The following is a 7,696-nucleotide window of genomic DNA, read 5'->3' as shown; positions in this document are numbered from 1 at the left end:
CCACGGAGCGGGATCCACCACAGAGTGGGATCCACCACGGAGCGGGATCCACCACGGAGCGCCTCTCGGCTGATCGGCTGCGGGAGGGAAGTCGTGTTGAACTGATTATTGACTGAACTGTTTAAGTCTAAAGAAGATGGAACACAATGGAATAAGATCTTAGCCAAAGTGATCATATTTACATTACAATAAATAAAGCGTGCCAGTGTTAGTGCCAGTCTTCATGCCAGTGCCAGTGGTAGTTTCAGTATTAGTGCCAGTATTAGTGCCAGTGCTTGTGCCAGTGTTCATGCGAGTGTTAGTGCCAGTGTCCTTGCCAGTGCCAGTGTTAGTGCCAGTGCTCATGCCTGTGCCAGTGTTTGTCACTGCAAGTGTTAGTGCCAGTATTAGTGCAAGTGCCAGAGTTAGTGCCAGTATTAGTGCAAGTATTAGTATTCATGCCAGTGTTAGTCAGGCTGTTTGAGATAAACACAGTGACGTACCTCTGAGTCTCGGTTGAACTGTCTCACCTCTCACGCCTCCTGTGAGTAACAATGTCTATAAGCTCAGACGATGAATGAGTGTGTTTGAGTGTCTTCTGCTCGTTCGGTGAGCCGCTCTGCGCTCAGCTGGAGAACACCTGGAGATTAACGCACGAGCTCACTGTGAGGTTTTATACGAATCACAGAAGGGAATTAAATCAGTCCGAGATCGTTTAACTACTGAAGCTTTTTCAGCATCACGTTAGCATTTAAAACACTCATACTTCGTTTCTGAGCTCTGTGAAGCTGCTTTTTTAGCATTTGAAGAATCTTTACATGGCTTCTTAGCCATCTAGATTTCGCATTAGCAACTGAAGCACTTTTGCATTTCTTGGTAGCATGTTGAAGGATCTTCACTCTGTTTGGTAGCATGTTGAAGGATCTTCACTCTGTTTGGTAGCATGTTGAAGGATCTTCACTCCGCTTGGTAGCATGTTGAAGGATCTTCACTCCGCTTGGTAGCATGTTGAAGGATCTTCACTCTGTTTGGTAGCATGTTGAAGGATCTTCACTCCGCTTGGTAGCATGTTGAAGGATCTTCACTCCGCTTGGTAGCATGTTGAAGGATCTTCACTCCGTTTGGTAGCATGTTGAAGGATCTTCACTCCGCTTGGTAGCATGTTGAAGGATCTTCACTCTGTTTGGTAGCATGTTGAAGGATCTTCACTCCGCTTGGTAGCATGTTGAAGGATCTTCACTCCGCTTGGTAGCATGTTGAAGGATCTTCACTCCGTTTGGTAGCATGTTGAAGGATCTTCACTCCGCTTGGTAGCATGTTGAAGGATCTTCACTCCGCTTGGTAGCATGTTGAAGGATCTTCACTCTGTTTGGTAGCATGTTGAAGGATCTTCACTCTGTTTGGTAGCATGTTGAAGGATCTTCACTCTGTTTGGTAGCATGTTGAAGGATCTTCACTCTGTTTGGTAGCATGTTGAAGGATCTTCACTCCGTTTGGTAGCATGTTGAAGGATCTTCACTCCGCTTGGTAGCACGTTGAAGGATCTTCACTCTGTTTGGTAGCATGTTGAAGGATCTTCACTCTGTTTGGTAGCATGTTGAAGGATCTTCACTCCGCTTGGTAGCATGTTGAAGGATCTTCACTCTGTTTGGTAGCATGTTGAAGGATCTTCACTCTGTTTGGTAGCATGTTGAAGGATCTTCACTCTGTTTGGTAGCATGTTGAAGGATAAACACTTTAAGTGTTTCTATGTTACGTCTTAGTGCTTGACGCTTTTCTCGTGCTGCTGCAGGGCAGAGTGTTTGTGCTTATCTCAGTGATGTAATATGTTACTCAACCTCTTGTTGGCCTTCGGGATTTACTGTAACTGACACTCTGTCACTGACTGTCATTCTGTGTCTAACTGAGCTGCCTGTGAGTCACAGACGATTCTGAAGCTTGGCTAATGCCAAGTGTGTACACACTAGTACACACTAGTACACTAGTGTGTAGACCTGTAGCTACAAGGTCATTATGAATACCTGTACAGGTGTGTTGTAAGCTGGGCTACAGGCTGCTGTTCTTGAACTGTTTCCACTGACCAGTTTTCCTTGCGCTTTCCAGTATGGATTAGTTTGCATTCCAGAGTAAAGTAACGAGGAGTTTTCTGGGACATATTCAATAAAGTAATCCCATCACAGTTAAGAGAAGTAATTAGTAGTTTGCAATTGAGTACTTTGTTGAGGAATAACAAATAATAAATGGGGTTTTAATTTTTCAAAGTTTTTAAAAACAGCCATCATGATCATGATGGGATCTACCACATTGATTTATCAGTCTACTCAGGCTTTAGCAGAGCTCAGTAACGCTGAGATTAATAACTGATCACATTGATTTATCAGTCTACTCAGGCTTTAGCAGAGCTCAGTAACGCTGAGATTAATAACCGATCACATTGATTTATCAGTCTACTCAGGCTTTAGCAGAGCTCAGTAACACTGAGATTAATAACTGATCACATTGATTTATCAGTCTACTTAGGCTTTAGCAGAGCTCAGTAACGCTGAGATTAATAACTGATCACATTGATTTATCAGTCTACTCAGGCTTTAGCAGGGCTCAGTAACACTGAGATTAATAACTGATCACATTGATTTATCAGTCTACTCAGGCTTTAGCAGAGCTCAGTAACACTGAGATTAATAACCGATCACATTGATTTATCAGTCTACTCAGGCTTTAGCAGAGCTCAGTAACGCTGAGATTAATAACCGATCACATTGATTTATCAGTCTACTCAGGCTTTAGCAGAGCTCAGTAACACTGAGATTAATAACTGATCACATTGATTTATCAGTCTACTCAGGCTTTAGCAGAGCTCAGTAACGCTGAGATTAATAACCGATCACATTGATTTATCAGTCTACTCAGACTTTAGCAGAGCTCAGTAACACTGAGATTAATAACTGATCACATTGATTTATCAGTCTACTCAGGCTTTAGCAGAGCTCAGTAACACTGAGATTAATAACTGATCACATTGATTTATCAGTCTACTCAGGCTTTAGCAGAGCTCAGTAATGCTGAGATTAATAACTGATCACATTGATTTATCAGTCTACTCAGACTTTAGCAGAGCTCAGTAACGCTGAGATTAATAACCGATCACATTGATTTATCAGTCTACTCAGACTTTAGCAGAGCTCAGTAACACTGAGATTAATAACTGATCGCATTGATTTATCAGTCTACTCAGACTTTAGCAGAGCTCAGTAATGCTGAGATTAATAACTGATCACATTGATTTATCAGTCTACTCAGGCTTTAGCAGAGCTCAGTAACACTGAGATTAATAACTGATCGCATTGATTTATCAGTCTACTCAGACTTTAGCAGAGCTCAGTAATGCTGAGATTAATAACTGATCACATTGATTTATCAGTCTACTCAGGCTTTAGCAGAGCTCAGTAACGCTGAGATTAATAACCGATCACATTGATTTATCAGTCTACTCAGACTTTAGCAGAGCTCAGTAACGCTGAGATTAATAACCGATCACATTGATTTATCAGTCTACTCAGGCTTTAGCAGAGCTCAGTAACACTGAGATTAATAACCTTTCACATTGATTTATTAGTCTACTCAGGCTTTAGCAGAGCTCAGTAACACTGAGATTAATAACCGATCGCATTGATTTATCAGTCTACTCAGGCTTTAGCAGAGCTCAGTAACACTGAGATTAATAACTGATCACATTGATTTATCAGTCTACTCAGGCTTTAGCAGAGCTCAGTAATGCTGAGATTAATAACTGATCACATTGATTTATCAGTCTACTCAGACTTTAGCAGAGCTCAGTAACGCTGAGATTAATAACCGATCACATTGATTTATCAGTCTACTCAGACTTTAGCAGAGCTCAGTAACGCTGAGATTAATAACTGATCACATTGATTTATCAGTCTACTCAGACTTTAGCAGAGCTCAGTAACGCTGAGATTAATAACCGATCACATTGATTTATCAGTCTACTCAGGCTTTAGCAGAGCTCAGTAACACTGAGATTAATAACTGATCACATTGATTTATCAGTCTACTCAGGCTTTAGCAGAGCTCAGTAACGCTGAGATTAATAACCGATCACATTGATTTATCAGTCTACTCAGACTTTAGCAGAGCTCAGTAACGCTGAGATTAATAACCGATCACATTGATTTATCAGTCTACTCAGACTTTAGCAGAGCTCAGTAACACTGAGATTAATAACTGATCACATTGATTTATCAGTCTACTCAGACTTTAGCAGAGCTCAGTAACACTGAGATTAATAACCGATCACATTGATTTATCAGTCTACTCAGACTTTAGCAGAGCTCAGTAACGCTGAGATTAATAACCGATCACATTGATTTATCAGTCTACTCAGGCTTTAGCAGAGCTCAGTAACGCTGAGATTAATAACTGATCACATTGATTTATCAGTCTACTCAGGCTTTAGCAGAGCTCAGTAACACTGAGATTAATAACCGATCACATTGATTTATCAGTCTACTCAGGCTTTAGCAGAGCTCAGTAACGCTGAGATTAATAACTGATCACATTGATTTATCAGTCTACTCAGGCTTTAGCAGAGCTCAGTAACGCTGAGATTAATAACCGATCACATTGATTTATCAGTCTACTCAGGCTTTAGCAGAGCTCAGTAACGCTGAGATTAATAACTGATCACATTGATTTATCAGTCTACTCAGGCTTTAGCAGAGCTCAGTAACGCTGAGATTAATAACCGATCACATTGATTTATCAGTCTACTCAGACTTTAGCAGAGCTCAGTAACATTGAGATTAATAACCGATCACATTGATTTATCAGTCTACTCAGGCTTTAGCAGAGCTCAGTAACGCTGAGATTAATGACCGATCACATTGATTTATCAGTCTACTCAGGCTTTAGCAGAGCTCAGTAACGCTGAGATTAATAACCGATCACATTGATTTATCAGTCTACTCAGGCTTTAGCAGAGCTCAGTAACGCTGAGATTAATAACTGATCACATTGATTTATCAGTCTACTCAGGCTTTAGCAGAGCTCAGTAACGCTGAGATTAATAACTGATCACATTGATTTATCAGTCTACTCAGACTTTAGCAGAGCTCAGTAACGCTGAGATTAATAACCGATCACATTGATTTATCAGTCTACTCAGGCTTTAGGAGGAACTTCAGTGCTTGTAAAGAAGCTGTTAATTGAGGTCTTAGAGTTTGTCTAATTAGCATGTTTACTGATTCTACAATAGTTAATAAACACACATTGGTGTTTCTTTTGAAGTTTACTTTTTCAGTTAGTGTATAGATATTTTAAATTGATTCTCCCAAAAATGTACAAAGTAACTGTATAAAAACCAGCTGACAAAATAAACGTTAACCCCTTAAAATCTCAGGCCGGCAAGCAGTGGACATGTGAGATTAAACTGTTGCCCAGTAAAGAGAAACGCTATAAACACTGCAGTACTACCATACTACACTAATACTGTCAGTAAACGAGTCGGCTTAGTAAAACCTTCAAAACAGAAAGAAATGGATTTGTTTTAATCACATTTTCATGATTACTTCTTCTTCCTCTTCTTCTTTCGGCTGCTCCCTTTAGGGGTCGCCACAGCGGATCATCTGCCTCCATCTTGCCCTATCCACTGCCTCCTCTACTTTCACACCAACCATCTCCATGTCCACCTTCACTACATCCATAAACCTTCTCTGAGGTCTACCTCTTCTCCTTCTACCCGGCAGCTCCATCTCCAACATTCTTTGCCCAATATATCCACTATTCCTCCTCAACACATGTCCAAACCATCTCAACCTGGCCTCTCTGGCTTTATCCCCAAACTGCTCCACCTTCACCGTCCCTCTGATCTGCTCATTTCTAATCTTGATTTTCATGATATCAGTGCTGAGAAATCCATAGAGTGACTCACAAACTGGAAAACACAGGGTGTCCAAACCTCCGGGATCTGAATATTTCACTCCAGTTCTGCTCGGACTGGAAGCGTAATTACCTGCCAAATTGACAGAAGCCGCGAGCTGGAACTGTGGAAATTGGAGATTTTGTTGCGCAGTGTGAGAACTTGAGAGAAGGCCTAAAATCAAGTGCTGGGGACCGTGTTAGTGGGTTCTGGTATGATTGTAAACTTGAACTCAGGCTTATTGTTTTTCTTTCAGTGAGACAAAGAACTCAGTGTAGATCAGAGAACTCTGTTCTTTTCCTCTCTGACAAAAGCCTCTGTGTTGGTCATTAGACGCTCCCTGACCATCTCCCACACACACACACACACACACACACACAAATACACACATACACACCCACACACACATACATATACACACACACAATGCTCCGTGTCACTGACGTCTAGGCCGTGACTCTGCAGAACTGTTGTAAATGTGCTGGGAACCTGGAGCTGTGCCAGGTGTGGAGGAACCACAAGAGGGGTGGAGTCTAGACCAGAGTGTTTCCACAGTGATGGAGGGTTCTAGAACCAGACCAAAAACCTGTAAGAAGAGGATGAAGGGGTCTAGAACAATATGTTCATGTTGATGGAAAAGGGGAGTCTAGAACCAGAATATGTCAATGATTATTGCAGAGTCTAGAACCAGAATATGTCAATGTTTATTGAGAAGGGGAGTGTAGAACCAGTATATGTCTATGGTGATGGATAAGGGGAATCTAGAACCAGAACATGTCAATGATTATTGAGGAGCGGAGTCTAGAACCAGAATACGTCCATGATGATGGAAAAGGTGTGTCTAGAATGAGAGTACATCCAGGGGAGGATCCTACAACCAAAATGTTTATAATGCTGATTGAGAAGACAGAGTTGGTTCTACAAGCCAAACATGCTCAAGGTGACTGAGAGCAGAGTCGTCTAAAACCAGAATGCATCGATGATAATTTAGAGGGTTCTAGATTTAGATTGTATCCATGTTGATAGAGGAGGGGAGGTTTAAGAACTGGTACACATCCATAGTGATTGAGGAGTGAGTTTCTGGTTTCTAGAACCATTTCTGGTGTGCATGGTGACTGAGCGGGGGAGGGGGTTTCTAGAACCAGAATGTGGTCTTTGTATTGGACAGTTACTGAAGGAAAAGTGAAAGAATCCCTCTGTAGTCCAGGTAGAGTGAAAATGTGAAAGCACAAGCATCTTTATTTGTTTAAATCTTGCACACAGACCATGAAGAGTTTACAGCGAGGCCTGAAACCTGTTAGAATTACTTTAATGTTGACAAAAAGATGCAGTTCCAGTTCTGGTTCCTAAATATTAAACGCTAATATATTTAAGCAATAGAACACTCGGAGTGTGTAATCGCGAAATAACATCACGGCTGTGATCTGGTAGCCATAGATCATCATTGATGAAGCTCCCCTGAACTCCTTTGGGATGAGTTGGAGCGATGAAGCTCCCCTGAACTCCTTTGGGATGAGTTGGAGCGATGAAGCTCCCCTGAACTCCTATGGGATGAGTTGGAGCGATGAAGCTCCCCTGAACTCCTTTGGGATGAGTTGGAGCGATGAAGCTCCCCTGAACTCCTTTGGGATGAGTTGGAGCGATGAAGCTCCCCTGAACTCCTTTGGAATAGGTTGCAGTAAGAAGCTCCCCTGAACTCCTTTGGGATGAGTTGGAGCGATGAAGCTCCCCTGAACTCCTTTGGAATGAGTTGCAGTAAGAAGCTCCCCTGAACTCCTT

This window comes from Pygocentrus nattereri, chromosome 21, assembly GCF_015220715.1.
Source record: "Pygocentrus nattereri isolate fPygNat1 chromosome 21, fPygNat1.pri, whole genome shotgun sequence".
NCBI lineage: Eukaryota > Metazoa > Chordata > Actinopteri > Characiformes > Serrasalmidae > Pygocentrus > Pygocentrus nattereri.
The sequence above is the reverse complement of the archived record's forward strand: the minus strand, read 5'-3'. Positions refer to the sequence as shown.